This window comes from Triticum urartu, chromosome 6 (genome assembly GCF_003073215.2).
Source record: "Triticum urartu cultivar G1812 chromosome 6, Tu2.1, whole genome shotgun sequence".
NCBI classification, from domain to species: Eukaryota; Viridiplantae; Streptophyta; class Magnoliopsida; order Poales; family Poaceae; genus Triticum; species Triticum urartu.
The window spans coordinates 206,971,506-206,990,992 of NC_053027.1; positions in this window are offsets into that span (position 1 = coordinate 206,971,506).

Below are 19,487 nucleotides of genomic sequence, written 5' to 3' on the forward strand. Positions count from 1 at the left end.
ACACACCACAAGTTCATACGCACAAGAACACCTCAACCACAGGAGGCTGTTCTTCCCCTTGTATTGTTCATCATCAGCCCAAGAGCCAATCGACCACCACCACACTGGAGTAGGGTATTACACCACAATGGTGGCCCGAACCAGTATAAACCCCGTGTCATTCTGTGTTGTGAGTTCATCGAGTTCGTCCGCAAGATCTTAGCGAGCTAGAGCATCGATCGGTAGGAGGGAAAGACTTCGCGCGGACCCCAGTGTTCGAACCTTAAGGGTTAGCCGGAACCCCACATCCGACAATATGAGTCTTTGCTTTTTAGTTTCCCACGGTCATCCTTGCTGTACACACCTTTTTAGAGGGACATGCATGAAACATGATTTATTAGAATACTCTATGTGCTTCATTTATATCTTTTGAGCTGGGCAATTTTGCTCTAGTGCTTCACTTATATCTTTTTAGAGCACGGCGGTGGCTTTATTTTGTAGAAATTATTGAACTCTAATGCTTCACTTATATTATTTTGGGAGTCTCTTTAAACAACATGGTAATTTGCTTTGGTTATGAATTTAGTCCTAATATGATGGACATCCAGGAGGGATATAATAAAAACTTTCATATAAAGTGCATTGAATACTATGAGAAGTTTGATTCCTTATGATTGTCTTGAGATATAAAGATGGAGGTATTAGAGTCATGCTAGTGAGTAATTGTGGATTGTAGAAATACTTGTGTTAAAGTTTGTGATTCCCGTAGCATGCACATATGGTGAACCATTATGTAACGAAGTTGGAGCATGATTTATTTATTGATTGTATTCCTTATGAGTGGCGGTCGGGGACGAGCGATGGTCTTTTCCTACCAATATATCCCCCTAGGAGCATGTGTGTAGTAATTTGTTTCGATGACTAATATATTTTTGCAATAAGTATGTGAGTTCTTTATGACTAATGTTGAGTCCATGGATTATACGCACTCTCAGCCTTCCACCATTGCTAGCCTCTCTAGTACCGTGCAACTTTCACAGGTAACATACACCCACCATTTACCTTCCTCAAAACAGCCACCATACCTACCTATTATGGCATTTCCATAGCCATTCTGAGATATATTGCCATGCAACTTCCACCGTTCCGTTTTATTATGACACGCTCCATCGTTGTCATATTGCTTTGCATGATCATGTAGTTGACATCGTATTTGTGGCAAAGCCACCATTCATACCTTTTTTATACATGTCGCTCTTGAGTCATTGCACATCCCGGTACATCACCGGAGGCATTCATATAGAGTCATATTTTGTTCTAGGTATCGAGTTGTAATTCTTGAGTTGTAAGTAAATAAAAGTGTGATGATGTTCATTATTAGAGCATTGCCCCATGTGAGGAAAAATAAAAAAGGCCAAAGAAGCCAACAAAAAAATGAGAGACAAGAGAGAAGGGGCAATGTTACTATCCTTTTTCCACACTTCTGCTTCAAAGTAGCACCATGATCTTCATGATAGAGAGTCTCCTATGTTGTCACTTTCATATACTAGTGGGAATTTTTCATTATAGAACTTGGCTTGTATATTCGAATAATGGGCTTCCTCAAATTTCCCTAGGTCTTCGTGAGCAAGAACGTTGGATGCACACCCACTTAGTTTATTTTTGAGCTTTCATAAATTTATAGCTCTAATGCATCTGTTGCATGGCAATCCCTACTCACTCACATTGATATCTATTGACGGGCATCTCCATAGCCCATTGATACGCCTAGTTGATGTGAGACTATCTCCTTCTTTTTGTCTTCTCCACAACCACCATATTCTATTCCATCTATAGTGTTATATCCATGGCACATGCTCATGTATTGCGTGAAAGTTGATAAGGTTTGACAACATCAAAGGTATGAAACAATTGCTTGGCTTGTGATACGTCCATTTTGCATCATGAGTTTATATTCATATTTATTGCATTTTGGGCTGTTATTACACATTATATAACAATACTTATGCCTATTCTCTCTTATTTTATAAGATTTACATGAAGAGGGAGAATGCCGGCAGCTGGAATTCTGAACTGGAAAAGGAGCAAATATTAGAGACCTATTCTGCGCAACTCCAAAAGTCCTAAAACTTCACAAAGCATGTTTTTGGAATATATAAAAAATATAGGGCGAAGAAAGCACCAGAGGGGGCCACCAGCCAGCCACAAGGGTGGAGGGTGCGCCCAACCCCCCTGAGAGCGCTCCCCCGTCCTTGTGGGCCCCCTGGCAGGCCTCCGGTGCCCATCTTTGGCTATATGGTGTGTTTTGACCTGGGAAAAAATCAGAGGGAAGCTTTAGGGATGAAGCGCCGCTGTCTCGAGGCGGAACCTAGGCAGAACCAATCTAGGGCTCTGATGGAGCTGTTCTGCCGGGGAAACATCCCTCTGGGAGGGGGAAATCGAAGCCATCGTCATCACCAATGATCCTATCATCGAGAGGGGGTCAATCTCCATCAACATCTTCACCAGCACCATCTCCTCTCAAACCCTAGTTCATCTCTTGTATTCGATCTTGGTCCCAAAACCTCAGATTGGTACCTGTGGGTCGCTAGTAGTGTTAATTACTCCTTGTAGTTGATGCTAGTTGGTTTATCCGGTGGAAGATTACATTTTCAGATCCTTAATGATAATTAATACTCCTTTGATCTTGATTATGAATATGCTTTGTGATTAGTTACGTTTGTTCCTGAGGACATGGGAGAAGTCTTGTTATAAGTAATCATGTGAATTTGGTATTCGTTCGATATTTTGATGAGATGTATGTTGTCTCTCCTCTAGTGGTGTTATGTGAACGTCAACTACATGACACTTCACCATTATTTTGTCCTGGGGGAAGGCAATGGGAAGTATTAAGTAGATGATGGGTATCTAGAGTGACAGAACCTTAAACCATAGTTTATGCGTTGCTTAGTAAGGGGCTGATTTCGATCCATATGTTTCATGCTATGGTTAGGTTTACCTTAATTCTTCTTTTGTAGTTGCGGATGCCTGCGAGAGGGGTTAATCATAAGTGTGTGGCTTGTCCAACGAAGGGCAGCACCCAAGCACCAGTCCACCCACATATCAAATTGTCAAAGTAACGAACGTGAATCATATGAGCATGATGAAAACTAACTTGACAACAATTCCCATGTGTCCTCAAGAGCGCTTTGCTTTATATAAGAGTTTGTCCAGGCTTGTCCTTTGCTACAAAAAGGATTGGGACACCTTGTTGCACCGCTTTTACTTTTGTTACTTGTTACCCATTACTATTTACCTTATCACAAAACTATATGTTACCTATAATTTCAGTGCTTCCAGAGAATACCTTGCTGAAAACGACTTGTCAATTCCTTCTGCTCCTCGTTGGGTTCAACACTCTTACTTATTGAAAGGACTATGATAGGTCCCCTATACTTGTGGGTCATTAGGACTCTTTTCTGGCGCCGTTGCCGGGGAGTGAAGCGCCTTTGGTGAGTGGAATTTGGTAAGGAAACATTTATATAGTGTGCTGAAATTTACTGTCACTTGTTACTATGGAAAATAATCCTTTAAGGGGCTTGACGGGGTATCTTCACCCCGACCGGAAGAGCAAAGAGTTTCTCCTCAACCTACTGCACCTACTGAAAATATTTATTATGAAATTCCTTTGTGTATGATAGAGAAACTGCTAGCTAATCCTTATGCAGGAGATGGAACATTACATCCTGATGTGCACCTAATCTATGTGGATGAAGTTTGTGGATTATTTAAGCTTGCAGGTATGCCCGAGGATGTTGTCAGGAATAAGGTCTTCCCTTTATCTTTGAAGGGAAAGGCATTGACATGGTATAGGCTATTGGATGCTATTGGATCATGGAACTACAACCGATTGAAATTGGAATTTCATCAGATGTTTTATCCTATGCATCTGGTTCATCGTGATCGGAATTATATGTATAATTTTTGGCTGGTGAAGGAGAAAGTATCTCTCAAGCTTGGGGGAGGCTTAAGTCAATGTTATATTCATGCCCCAATCATGAGCTCTCAAGAGAAATTATTATTCAAAAAATTTATGCTCGGCTTTCTCATAATGATCGATCGATGCTCGATACTTCTTGTACTGGTTCCTATATGAAGAGGGATATTGAATTCAAATGGGATTTATTGGAAAGAATCAAGCACAACTCTGAAGATTGGGAACTCGATGAAGGTCAAGAGTCAGGTATAAACCTCAAGTTTGATTGTGTTAAATATTTTATGGATGCCGATGCTTTTCGTGATTTTAGCACTAAATATTGACTTGACTCTGAGATAGTAGCTTCTTTATATGAATCTTTTGCTACTCATGTTGATCTCCCTAAGGATAAGTGGCTTAAATATCATCCTCCCATTGAAGTTAAAGTAGTATAACATATTAAAGTTGAAGAAGAAACTATTACTTACAATGTTGATCCTATCGTTCCTACTGCTTATATTGAGAAACCCCCTTCTCCTATTAGAATAAAGGATCATGCTAAAGCTTCAACAGTGGTTCGTAAGAGTTATACTAGAACACCTACACCCCCTGAGCAAATTAAAGTTGAACCTAGTATTTCTATGGTTAATGTAACATCCCAAATTTTCAATTTGGAATGTTATACATAGATCATTCTTGCATATCATATTTTCTTGCATTTCGTCTCGCGATCCTCGAAATCCTAAGCAACTCAAGGACCCTCGAAGAGAGTTGGGAATTTCCCCGGTTTTCAAATTTGATTTTTATCAAATTTTGGAACGACGATTTTTGGTTTTTATTATTTTTCTCTCTAAAAATATTTCATATTAAAATATATGAGAGGAGATAATATGACATCTCCAAAATAAATGAAATATGGGAGGAAAAATATTAAAATCACATATTTGTTTTTATTTGGATTTTATTGCAATTTTGTTTGCATTAGAAAAATTGCACGTTTTTCAAAATTGCATTTTAGGGCCAAGAAAATGTTCATCTCATTCTAAATATTTTATTTAGACGGTGAAAATTTGTTTTGTCATTTATAGATTTTTATTTTATTTTCTAGGATTTTTTTCTGTTCGGCGGAATTGTTTTAAAGAAAAGATCCCCGGGCACCGACTGGGCCGAAACCCCAGCCGAGCCGGCCCACTCCCTCCCGCGCGCCGTCTCCCTCCAGGAGACTAGCCGCGCCACCGCCGCCGCCGACAAGGAGGAGTCCGAGCCGGACTCCGCCCCCGTCGCCCTTGCCCCCTCCCCAAGTCAGCCCCCTCCTTTAAATACCCAGCCCCCTACCGCCGCCACCACCCACCGCCTCCCGCAGCCCCGCCCGCAGCCGCCCCTCACCTCTGCCATGCCTCGCCGCCGCAACAGCCGCTGCCGCCGCACCTCGTCGTCGCCGCCTCGCCCCGCCACCGCTCCCGCGTCTCGCCGGACCGACAAGGTAGCCATTCGCCGCCTTTTTTAAGAAAACCGATTCGTTTTTTTAGGAAAAACCCTAATTCGTTTTTTAGATCGGTTCACCAGTTTTTTTGCGGTTCTTCTCTTTAACGGACGTTCGTCCGTACGTTCGTTTCAATGAACGGTTTTCGCTCATTAGTTTCAGTCAATGAACGCTCGTTCGTTAGCCTGTTTGTTAGTTTTCTTTTATCGGATTTTTCCGTGATTATTTCTAATCGTGATTTCTGATCCGATCTTCGTGCTAGTTTATCTTTTTGCTCGTTTGTCGGAATCAGGCGATTCAAGCGCCTAGATCTTCGTCTCGAGACCGTCTTTCTGTATAATCAACTTGAACAAGCTTTTGCTACTGTAAAATTTGACCTAGGTCCAGATTAGTAAATGGATCTAGTTTCTTTCACCATTTGAGTTTCGTTGCTCCGTTTGATTTGATTCTTTTTGCTAACCGGAGTTCTTAAGTTGAACTTTCTGGTAGATCTTCATATTTGAGTTCTACCCGTGCTTCTTTGCTTGATTGCTTATGTATGCTATTGTTTGTTTGCGATAGCATTCCCGGAGTGCGAAGCGTGTTATTTGGAGTCCCTAGGTTTCACGGATCGTCAGCAAGGCAAGTAACACTTTGATCATATCCCTTTGTCACCCAGTTTTTTTGCATTAGTTCCAATCCTCAAACGTTGCATGGTTAGGATGTCATTAAATTGTGGGTTGGGAAGTAGTTGATGAGATAGAACCTATTGCCCTGTTATCTTCAAACCTTGGGAGTTACTTATATGAATTGCTTATACTGCTATGCTACGCTCGTAGACGTGGTTTGGGTGAGTGAAATCCATGACAGATGTGAGATTGTTAATTAATGGTTTAACTTAAGGTGGCAACTTGAATACACATCTGGGTGGATTGAGGCACCTGGAGTACCCAGTGTTGCCTGTATTTTTGGAGATCCCGGGGTTCCATGTGATTTTCCTATGGAGCTCCACCCAGGCTCAAAGGGAACTGAGATGATTCATGCTAGAAACTTCCATGTGCAGCCACAAGCTATTATGGGCTCTAGCATAGTTGAGTAAGTTACGTGAAGCTCTTGAAGAGGTGGATCAGCAGGTAGTGGGTGGTAGGTTTGGTATGGTCTGCCCAGAGTAGAGAGTTAATGTTTCTGAAAGACCGTGTCTCGGTCATCCGTTTCTCAAACATCATGTAGTGCGAGAAATCCAATGGAGGAGATCGAGTCTTGTGGGGAAAAGTGCGCAAACCTCTGTAGAGTGTACAAACTAATCATGGTTAGCCATGCCCCCGGTTATGGACATCTTGAGTATCTAGTACTTGGAGTATCTTAAGTATCTCATCACTTTTAACTTAATATTGTTGGGTTGATAATTACTTTAATTGGGATTGAGTTGGAGTAACCTTCTCAATGATGTTTCAACTACCATGATAGTTAAATTAAAATCTATTCCTTTGTTGTAGGGAAAAATTGTCTTTTCGTAAAAACTGTAACCATAGAGCTTTCCACCAGCCAAATATGCATGTAGTGATAGCATTATTCTTTCTTGCTCTACTGTGTTACTTTGCCAGCATATTCCATGTGCTGACCTGTTTTCGGGCTGCAGCGTATTATGTTGCAGACTTTTCAGACGAGGAGTAAGGTTCGTTAGGTCGTTGACGTGCAGCTCAGCTATGTCGTTGGAGTTGATGGACTCACTTTATCTTCCAAGCCTTCCGCTATTATCGTATTAGGTGGCCTTAAGCCATATTTATTGTAATAAGTTCTCTTTGGAGACATTCGATGTAATAAGTGTGTGATTGCTACTCTGTTATAAATCCTCGAGTACTGTGTGTGTCAGCATTACCGATCCAGGGATGACACTGAAGCACAGAGACTTGACCGTTTGAGGTCGGGTTGCTACAAGATGATCAGCACCAGGAAGGATAGATCAATTGCAGCTTTCATCCAGGAACTAAACCAGCACATTCGACGCTAGGAGAATCAGATGTGCGCAGGCATGATAGATCCGAAGAAGGCAATGACTAGGATCACGGAACTGGAGGAGGAACTCAAGGCTATACTTGAAGATTATGAGGAAGAAATCGTCGTACTAGCGGAGAAGAATGATGATCTGGAAAGGAAGCTAGGAGTATTCCTGGGAGACCCCACACCAGGAGGAGAAGACGAAGAACCCGAGGAGATTTTCCTGGAGGACTACATCATCATCGACGACACCGACTCCGACCTTAGCGATGATGACTATGAAGACGAAGCTGGAGCAGACATCATGGAGTCTTCAACCGAGGAATATTTTTAGTAGACCACCACATCAGTAGTAGTATTCCACCATGTAAATACTGTAGTCCGAGCACTTTTGCGATAGTTCTAGATCGATTGTATGCCTTTCTTGATTGAGTGAGTGAAATATTTGTGTTTGTCTCATGTAGATATGGGTAGTGCTCTCTCATTAGACCTCATTCTATTCTAATCTCTCCCCTCTAAACCCATCAGATGCCTCCGAGACGTGACCCCGGATTTACCTTCCCACCGGAGCTCACTCAGTTGATCCAGCAATAGAATACCCTGATGCAGTTGTAGTCCAGAACCAAGGCAACAACAACAACAATCCACCACCACCACCACTACCAGTTGACAACTTAGCCCGTTTTCTGAGGTTGCAGCCACCGGTGTTTTCCAGTAGCACCGAGCCTATAGTAGCAGATGATTGGCTTCGCAGGATTGGAAGGGAGTTAACCACTGCAGGATGTACCGATGCTGAGAAGGTGCGTTTTGCCGCACATCAGTTGGATGGACCAGCAGCCTCATGGTGGGAGAATTACACTGTCACCTAACCTATAGGCACGGTGACATGGGACCAGTTTCAGTAAGCCTTCCGTACATCCCATGTCTCTACTGGAGCTATGAGTATGAAGAAGCGTGAGTTTCGCAACTTATGCCAGGGGAACCGTACTGTAGCTCAGTACGTGGATGAGTTTAGCAAGTTATCTCGCTATGCCCTTGATGATGTGGCCACAGATGTCGCGAAGTAGGAGAAGTTTATGGAAGGGCTGAATGTTGAGATGAGCATGTAGTTGATGGTGGCAACATTCAACAACTACCAAGAGTTGGTAGATAAGGCTCTTATCACTACTAGGGAAAACCTTATACACAGAAATTTAGCAGTAGTGCGTGGCAAAAACGGGCGCTAGTGCTAAGTAGCAGTAGCGCGCGTGCGAAAACCGCGCTACAGATACAATAGTAGCAGTAGCGCGTGCACATGAAAAAGCGCTACGACTAATATTCCCATTGCCAAAACGATAGGCTACACATAGCAGTAGCGGTCTTGAGAGAAGCGCGCTACCGCTAGGACATAACTAGCAGTGCGTTTCGCGCGGAGAGCGCTACTGCTAATGGAAATAAATTGAAATGAAAAACAAATGGAAAAGTAAATTAAAAATAAAGAAATAGAAAAAGGAGAAAGGAAAAAATAAAATGTAGAGCAAAATAAATGAAAACGCAAAAAGGAGAAAGGGGTAGCAGTAGCGTTTGTTCGTAAGAGGCGCTATAGCTAATCTAGCTGCAGCGTGCTTCCTAGACCCCCACTGTAGAAACAGAAAAGGAAATAAGAAATATGAAGGGAATTACATAGCTATAGCAGTAGCACATTTTGTGAAAATCGCTATAGCTAACTTAGCTATAGCGCGTTTCACGAAAAGCGCTACCGCTAAGTTTGACTTAACCAAAAAACCGTTTCGCCCCCGCCACCACTTCTCCCCCAAATCCCTCGACCCACCCCGCCGCCGTCTGCCTGATTCGCCGTCGCCCCACTTCGCCGCCTTCTCCTGCCAACGTCGACACCCCCGGAGCCACCAGAGCCGTGCGTCGTCGACGCCACCAGAGCCGCCCCCAACGCCACCGGAGCCGCGCGGCCACATCAACACCACCGGATCCGCAGTCGACGCCATCGGATCCTCCCTCGCCACAATTGCCTCCCTCGCCGTCACCGGAGACGCCCCTGCCTCCCTCGCCACCACCGGAGCCATCCTTTGTAAGCCCCCACCCCTCCTCTCTCTCTCTAAATTAGTTAGGTTAATTTAGTTAGGAAAAGAATTTAGTTAGGTTAATTTAGTTAGGAAAAGAATTTAGATAGGGCTTTGACAGAGACGCCCCTGCCTCCCTCACCATAGGAAAAATTGTATATGCTTAACTAGGGCAGTAGGGTTAGGGTTGTAGTGTTTAATTACAAATGTTAGGAAAGTAAGGTTTAACTAGATGTTAACTAGGGTGGTAGGATTTAGTTTAGAGAAAAAAATCAATATAAAAGTATAAATTTCTATTAGTGTTGCCAGTCTAGTAGGTTCTTAATTTTTAGTGAATTTTTATTAGGACAAAAATTTAGGACATAATTTGAGTTCTAGGTTCATAATTTGAGTATTAGGGTTCATCCATCTATATTTGGTTTTTGAATTGAGTTTCAGAGAGCATGAGATTTGTGTAGATTTTCTTGAAGTGTCAAACACTAGGAGATGCAAATTTGAAGTGGTCATGATATATGAAAAATCCTCAGCTGTGTTTGCTCGTTGATCATAATCGACATTGAAGTGGTTCGATTGTGCCCAAGTGGCCTTTTCTTATTTCCAGGGAATGAAGCCGAGTGGCCTCTGTTTTGCCGGAATGTTGATTCATTTCCATTCTGGCAAAATTCAAGTTCTCAATTTGTCCACTTTTTAGCAAAGATCATGCTAAAATTTCCCATGAATTTCGGCATGACTTGTGCTACAAACTAGGACATATCGAGTGCCCGGGATTTTCCGCACCGGGAAGGAGTCAACGTTCCTGCAAAACAATATGCCTTTTTTTATGTCATTATTCATTTTATTAGGTCTAGAATTAATTGACTAGATTTAATCGTAGGAAACATGGCTAGCAACGATGAAGGACAGGGTTGTGGTGATTGCGACGACGTCTACCGGGCGGCAGACGAATTTTTTAGCCTTGCCGACGTGCAGACCGGTGCTGAGACTAAGACCGGCGGTGAGACTCAGACCGGCATCGAGACCGGCACTGAGACTGAGACCGGCGCTGCCTCGGGGAGCGGAGCCGGTGTAGAACCGAAAGCAAAGAGGCAACGGCCTCCTAACAAACTCAGGGCTACTAGACTGGTGGTCACGGAGGTGGACGACGGCAATTTTGAGCCAAAGGCGCCCGAGGAAGCACGTCGATGCTACGGCAATCAAAAAGGCTGCATCGTACGGACAACCGCCACCATCAACGATGAGAAACTACAGAAGATAGAAAATATGAGGAGCTGCCTCCTAAAGAAGTTTCACCAGATATTCTTGTTCCCGGGCCGGAATGAGGAGGATTATGAAGATCCAGATGAGGACCCGACAATGAAGAAGATAAACAAACACGCCATGACCAAGTTTAGCGACGCGTTGGCCGCCTAGAAAAATCAAGTGAAAGCAAAGATCATCGACAAGAAGGAACCCTACTCCGAGATTGTAAAGGATAATCCGACAATCACGAAAGAGCAGTTTCAAATATTCAAGGAGGCTTGCGAGGCCGAAGCTGCCAAAAAAAAGTCTTAGTACATGAATGGGCTTCAAGAGAGGAACATTGGGAGCCACCACCTCGGAAGCCGTGGTTACGGCGAAAAGAGGTCCAAATGGGCCAAGGAGGACGCGGAAGCCGCGAGTCTGGGCATCCCAGACCCCTTGGCGGATTTCACTGTCCCGCATGAGCGTGACGTCCTCAGGGCCCGGCACCGTTAGGACCCAGTGAAGAAGGTTTACGAGACAAAACCGGTCATTACGGAGTTAATGAGACTGCTGGTAATTTTAGTTTCTGATCAATTCGACTGCACATGTTAGTCATATTTGTAAACGATCCTTGTGCCTTTTGCAGAGAGAGCAGCACCGGATTGCGGCCGAAAGCGACTCGCCGTCTGAGGCATTGGCGAGGCCCAAGTGGGACACTCCATTCAACCGGGCGTTGAACATATTGAAATGACAACCGGTGGATACTCGACCGTCGTATGGACGCGTGCACGGTGTCGGAGACGGCGCCACATGGAAGAAGTACTACCGTGAGACCACGGAGGAGAGAAAGGAAAGACGGAGGTTAACTGAAGAAAACATCGACAAGAAGGTTGAGATTGCGGTTGAGAAGAAATCATCTCAGACAGTCGCAACAGCGATAGCTGCCGCAAAACAGGTGGTTGCAGATTTGTCTACTTCCTTGGTGACGGGCGTTTTCACTTGGACAAGGCAAAATCCAGAAAAAAAATGCAGAGGACTTTCCCCTTGCTGTCTTCTTGGGGAGCATCTCGACTAGCGTTGCACCTGCACCTGCTCCCGCACCGGCTCCCGCACCGGACATGCTCGGTGGTGCTTCGTCTTTGGCTGAGCTCGATGCCCTCACGGTATCTGTCACACCAGACCCCTTTAATATAAATGTATAATCTCCCGTTTTCGTTGCCTTTCAGATGTCTCACGTCGCAGACTTTTCTTTGCAGGCCGACGAAACCCCGTGCACCATATTGTACACCATCGGTGACCAGAAGGTGGACGTGGGGAAGGCGACGATAATGGAGCCGAAGGAACCATTGTTCCACAGCCGGCCGATCCCCCCGAACGCCTTCAAGGTTTCCGTGGCCAGTGTCAAACCGGGCCACGAGAATTTGCCTCCTCCAATACTAGTGGGGGATGACGACGAGACACCGCCGTGGCTTGGTGATTGTTGCAATGGGTGGGTCCTGTTGTGGCCAAAGAGTCTGCTTCATCTGGAGGCGGCCGGGAGCACACCCACGAGCACGCAGCCTCAGCAAGGTATGAACATCAACACCCACCTACCCAATTAGCATCGGGTGTCGGGTTGGGTGATAGCGGACGGGGTAAGGAGGAGGCTCCATTAGTTGCTGATGACGTCGCCATGGATGTGGATGAGGACGACGATGGCGCTGAACAGTATGTCTATACTGGTGCCTCCTTAGGGTTTCAGTGTCATGAGTCGGTGCCTGAATTACCGTCTCAACGTATTATGGACGACCTTCCGGTAGTAAAGAAGTCTAGGAAGAGAGCGAGGAAAGGCAAAAAAGCTGATTCTATGATCCAGCCGCCTCAGCAGCCTCAGCTTCAGGACCGTATAGATATCCCTGATGCGGATAAATGGCATATCCCCGGTCAACCAATCCTACCCGCAACAGCGCTACGGGTCAGATTTGGCGATCTAAGGAGACTTCATGATGATGTGCTGCGGGTAGAGAAAGGCCTCATCACCTCGAAAGATCCAGGATACCCACTCTACGTGGTTAACGTTCCGCGGCAAATGTCGGACGTTGACAGCTTCCCCGCGGATAAGTTCTTCCTCCGATTCGATTACATATTCGACATGTTTCATGTGAAGAAGCTGGATTTTATGTTTGTCCGCCTTTATGCCTTGCACATGAACTACATCATCGAGGTTGAGCATATCTGTGTCGCTGACCCATACTACATGCACGAGGGCTTCTTGGGAGTCTGCGCAAAGCACCGTGAATACGCGAGGGATTACATCATGAATTTCATGCTCGCCAATGAGGACAAGGAGGCGATTCTCGTGCCTTATCATCCCATGTAAGTCATCCGTGCTGCTATCCTCCTTCGATTTCAATCATTCATTTGCACGGTGGAGGCTAATTAATTTGAGGTGTACTTATTTTGCGCAGCGGCGGGCGCACCGTCCTCATCAACCTCTACCCCGGATTCTCCCACGCTCTTTACTTGGACTCGTTGAAGAACATTCACAAAAAGGATTACACCCACATCAAGGATGTTCTCGACAGTGCTATGTTTTACTACCAAGCAAGGGGTGGATAGGTCAGGGACAAGAAGAGAAGGGGCGGCAGGGCCGCCTTTGGCCATAAGACCAACTTCTGCTGCATCCAGCAACCGAACGATTCTCTTAATGATGGATTCTATGTCCTACACCACATGCTGGAGTACAGACCGGATCACCAGAACCTTCGCATGTCACCTAGATCCGGCGATGCCCATATTCTGCAATGGGCAAAGGACATAGGAGATATCGAGGATCATCGAATTCGAGCTGAGTTCTATAACATCCAGCGCGAACTTGCCCAAATCATCATGAAGGAGGTCGTCGGAAAAACAGGGATGTTCTACGAAGAAGGACAAATGCCGCGGGAAGACGTCCAAACATGGATAGCCTCTTAGCGTCTCGACATGAAGCCTTTCACTAAGCTCAAGGACTATCTCCCTAACTTGGATGGATGGAACGACATGTTGGAGTGATTGTCGATAGATGACAATGTGTCTGTTTAGTCCATACTTTCTGTATGAAAAAACATTGAGTTATGCACGGTGAAACTTTATTTGTGATGTAATTAAACCATCCTCCTCCTTGACTAGCGAAAATCACTCTAGTTAGGGCATTTTGGGGTACGGTGAACATTGTTATTTATGCTTATGATATGTTGTTTCTATTTTTGCCAAGTCTGTCTCTTTCTGTTGCTCAACTATATATGTTGCATATCATTGACTCATCTGATGATGCAGGTGCATAGATCATAGATGGCGAAGAAGTGCTACGCCAGGAGTATATATACGACAAGTGGCCGGAGTGTCAGGCCCAGGTGTACCGATTTCCGGTTTTCGAGCGACAGGCGGTAGTTAGTTTAGGTTCACGCTAATGCGAGAGTGGGATACGAACTCATGTACTCAAAGTGATAGCTCTTCTCGCGTGTATCATTGTTTAGATGGATGACGATGTATTTGCAAGTAATCGAGACTTGTATCGCTATTTTCAAGATGATGACGAGAGACCACTTTCTGTTGGATGATGATTATGATGATGACATGATTTGATGAGACTAATTGTATGTATATGCTATGATTACATTTGTATGTGTATGATATGCTAAAGATTATTGTATAAATCCTATTCAAATACAAAACAAATATGTAGGGAAAAAAACTAATAAAACTAGTAGTAGCGAGGGGGGGGGGAATTTAGCAGTAGCGCCGCCTTACTAGTAGCGATTCCAGTAAACAGCGCTGCAGATAATATCAGCAGCGCCCTTTTCTAAAGAGCGCTACAGCTATTCATGTATAGAAGTAGCGTTGGACAACAGGCGCTACTGCTATACGTTAGCTGTAGCGCCTTATTAGTAGCGCCGGTCCCCGCGCTACTGAGAGGCCCAAAACCCACGCTGCTGCTAGGCTTTTCCCTAGTAGTGTATGATTGAAGGGAAGCAGCAACAGATTGAGAGCCATAAGAGGAAGTGAGGGAGTCCTGGATTAGGGGGTGTTCGGGTAGCCGGACTATACCTTCGGCCGGACTCCTGGACTATGAAGATACAAGATTGAAGACTTCGTCCCGTGTCCGGATGGGACTTTCCTTGGCGTGGAAGACAAGCTTGGCGATGCGGATATTCAAGATCTCCTACCATTGTAACCGACTCTGTGTAACCCTAACCCTATCTGGTGTCTATATAAACCGGAGGGTTGTAGTCCGTAGGCAATCAACTCCATACACAACAATCATACCATAGGCTAGCTTCTAGGGTTTAGCCTCCTTGATCTCGTGGTAGATCTACTCTTGTACTACCCATATCATCAATATTAATCAAGCAGGAGTAGGGTATTACCTCCATCGAGAGGGCCCGAACCTGGGTAAAACAAAGTGTCCCCTGTCTCCTGTTACCATCCGGCCTAGACGCACAGTTCGGGACCCCCTACCCGAGATCCGCCGGTTTTGACACCGACAGGAACTATGGACAAGGGAGGTATAACTCAGGAGCTCAGCAGAAGCCTCACCTAACCCCGAACTCGGGAGGACTTGTTCATAACCATGGAGGCCACACCCATAATGGAGGAAGTAACGATAACCATACTGGCCCAAGGAATGGGAATGGGAATGGAGCAAACAACAATTAGAACTGCCCTAATCCAGCCACACCTGCCAAAAGAGATCTAAGTCATGTTACTTGCTATAAGTGCGGGAAGACTGGACACTATGCCACGGAGTGCCCTGAAGGGAAGAATGGAAACGGAAATGGGAGCGCTGGCAAGAAGCCCAATCCATTCAACAAAGGACAAGTGAACCACGTTAACATGGAGGAGGTTGAAGAGTAGCCAGACGCGGTTATAGGTAAGTTTTTGGTTAAGTCATTTACCGCTCTTGTTCTTTTTGATACTAGTGCATCACATTCATACATATCAAGGGGATTCGTGGATAAGTTTAGACTACCGACCCAAACCCTTAGGACCCCTCTGTTAGTAAGTTCACCTGGAGCAGAGTATATGGCTAGTCGATGGTGCGACCCGATACCCTTAACCATTGGCAACCATGTTTTTCCGTCTGACCTAATTATCTTGGAGTCACAAGGATTGGATGTGATATTAGGAATGGACTGGATGTCAAAGTACGGAGGAAGCATTGACTATGTTAGCAGGTCAATTTGTCTCACCACCCCGGAGGGAAAAAAGGATCAAGTACGTATCTAGGCATGCGCCAAGAAGTAGCCAAGTGAATGCCATCACGGGAGTTGTTCAGGAGGAAGTGCCTGTAGTAAGGGATTACCCAGATGTTTTCCCAGAGGAGTTACCTGGCATGCCACTGGATCGATATATCGAGTTTTTGATAGAGCTATTGCCAGGCACAGGGCCAATATCCAAGAGACCCTATCGGATGCCCGCGAATGATCTGGAGGAGATTAAGAAACAGATCAAGGAATTATTGGAGAAAGGTTACATTCGACGGAGCTCATCACCATGGGGAGCCCCAGTGCTTTTGGTTGAGAAGAAGGATAAGTCTTTAAGAATGGTTCTTGATTATCGGGCCTTGAATGAAGTGACGATCAAGAACAAGTACCCATTGCCGATGATCAATGATCTGTTTGACCAACTGCAAGGAGCCAAGGTGTTTTCGAAGATCGATCTGCGATCAGGATACCATCAGTTGAAGATACGAGAGAAGGATATACCAAAGACAACATTCGCCACACGGTACGAGTTATACGAATATACGGTCATGTCGTTTGGACTGACTAACACCCCTGCCTACTTCATGAGCATGATGAACAAAGTATTCATGGAATATTTGGATAAGTTTGTTGTGGTGTTCATTGATGATATAATGGTATATTCGAAGAATGAGGAGGAGCACAAGGAGCATTTGCGTTTAGTTCTCGAGAAACTCAGGGAACATCAGTTGTATGCCAAGTTCAGCAAATGCGAATTTTGGTTGAAGGAAGTCGGATTCCTTGGACATGTTATATCAGGAGAAGGTATAGCAGTAGACCCCACCAAGATTCAGTCAATCACTGAATGGTTGGCACCCACTTCAATTAGCGAGATCCACAGATTTCTTGGACTCGCAGGATACTATTGGAGATTCATTGAGAATTTTTCCAAGATTGCAAAGCCAATGACGGAGTTATTGAAGAAGGATACCAAGTTTAAATGGACGGAATATTGCGAGGCAAGTTTCCAGGAGTTGAAGAAATGTTTGACTACAACCCCAGTGCTGACACTGCCAGATATACGTAAGGATTTCCAAGTGTATTGCGACGCCTCTCGCCTAGGACTTGGAAGTGTGCTTATGTAGGACGGAAGAGTTGTCTTGTATGCCTCACAACAACTGAAACCTCACAAGTTGAATTATGCCACGCAAGATTTGGAGTTGGCTGCCGTAGTGCATGTGTTGAAAACCTGGAGGCATTACCTTATTGGAAACCATTGTGATGTGTACATGGATCATAAGAGTTTGAAGTACATTTTCACATAGAAGGAACTGAACCTTAGGTAGAGGATATGGTTGGAGCTCATAAAGGATTATGACATGAAGCTTCACTATCATCCAGGAAAGGCCAATGTCGTAGCAGATGCTTTGAGCCGGAAGAGTTATGCTAATACCCTAGAGAGCACGGGATTGCCGAAGGAGTTAGCAGAGGATCTCCGGGAACTTCGATTGGAGATTGTTCCTAGAGGTTTTGTTGCAACAATGGAGGTTCAGCCTACATTGTTGGGAAAGATTCGAGAAGCTCAGAAGGATGACAAAGAGATTGCCGAGATAAAAGAGAGAATGAGCAAAGGAAAGGCCAAAGGTTTTCGTGAGGATGAGCACGACACCTTATGGTTTGAAGACCGAGTTTATGTGCCCAATAACATAGAGATCAGGAAATTAATACTACAGGAGGCTCATGACTCACCATATTCCATACATCCCGGAAACACCAAGATGTATTTGGATTTGAAGGAACGTTTTTGGTGGACAGGGATGAAGAAGGATATCACCGAGTATGTAGCCGTATGTGATGTATGCCAGAGAGTGAAGGCAGAGCATCAAAAGCCAGCAGGATTGTTACAGCCTATGCCAATACCCGAATGGAAGTGGGATAAACTTGGCATGGACTTTATCACCGGATTACCCAGGTCCAAATCAGGATATGATTCTATATGGGTAGTAGTTGACTACTTGACCAAAGTGGCACACTTTATCCCGGTAAAAACAACTTATACTAGTGCAAAGTTGGCCAAGATATATATGACCAGGATCGTATGTTTGCATGGAGTTCCGAGGACCATCGTATCAGATAGAGGAACACAGTTTACCTCAAAGTTTTGGCATCAGCTACACCAGACTTTGGGAACGAGATTGGAATTTAGTACAGCATTTCACCCGCAGACTGATGGACAGACCGAGAGAGTCAACCAGATTTTGGAGGATATGTTGAGAGCCTGTGCGCTAGATTATGGGTCTAGTTGGGATGATAATATGCCTTATGCAGAGTTCTCATACAATAATAGCAACCAAGCCAGTTTGAAGATGGCACCATTCGAAGTCCTATATGGACGAAGGTGCAGAACACCGTTGATGTGGGATGAAGTTGGAGACCGACAGTTGTTTGGACCAGACTTGATCAAAGTGTCCGAGGAGAAAGTTAAACTGATTCGAGATAGACTGAAGATAGCTCAGTCCAGACAGAAGAGTTATGCAGATTCGAAGCGCGAGGAGGTAACCTATGAAATTGGAGATAGAGCATATCTGCGAGTATCACCTTTGCGAGGAGTGAATCGTTTTGGAGTTAAGGGAAAGTTAGCCCCGAGATTTGTAGGATCGTATCGTGTTTTGGAACGGATGGGAGAAGTTGCCTACAAGTTGGAGTTACATGAAGGACTGTCAGGAGATCACGATGTGTTTCACGTTTCCCAGTTGAAGAAGTGCCATGCTGAGATGGCCGATATACCGCTAAGAGATACCGTACCCTTGGAGGCGATTCAGTTGGACAACGATTTGACTTATGAGGAGAAGCCAGTCAAGATTTTGGAGTTTGCCAGTCGAGTCACCCGCAGCAAGGTTATCAAGTTTTGCAAAGTTCAGTGGAGCCACCATACCGAGGATGAAGCGACCTGGGAACGAGAGGATGACCTTCGCAAAGACCACCCACACCTATTTTCTAGCCAACCCGTATCTCGAGGGCGAGATTCATCTTAAGGGGGGGGGTAGGTTTCTAGCATCCCAAATTTTCAATTTGGAATGTTATACATAGATCATTCTTGCATATCATATTTTATTGCATTTCGTCTTGCGATCCTCGAAATCCTGAGCAACTCAAGGACCCTTGGAGAGAGTTGGGGATTTCCCCGGTTTCCAAATTTGATTTTTATCAAATTCTGGAACGAGGGTTTTTGGTTTTAATTATTTTTCTCTCCGAAAATATTTCATATTAAAATATATGAGAGGAGATAATATGACTTCTCCAAAATAAATGAAATATGGGAGGAAAAAATATTAAAATCAAATATTTGTTTTTATTTGGATTTTGTTGCAATTTTGTTTGCATTAGAAAATTGCAAGTATTTCAAAATTGCATTTTAGGGCCAAGAAAATATTCATCTCGTTCTAAATATTTTATTTAGATGGTGAAATTTTGTTTTGGCATTTATAGATTTTTATTTTATTTTCTAGGATTTTTTCTGTTCGGCGGAATTGTTTTTTTAAAGATCCCCGTGCACCGACTCGGCCGAAACCCCAGCCGGGCCGGCCCACTCCCTCCCGCGCGCCGTCTCC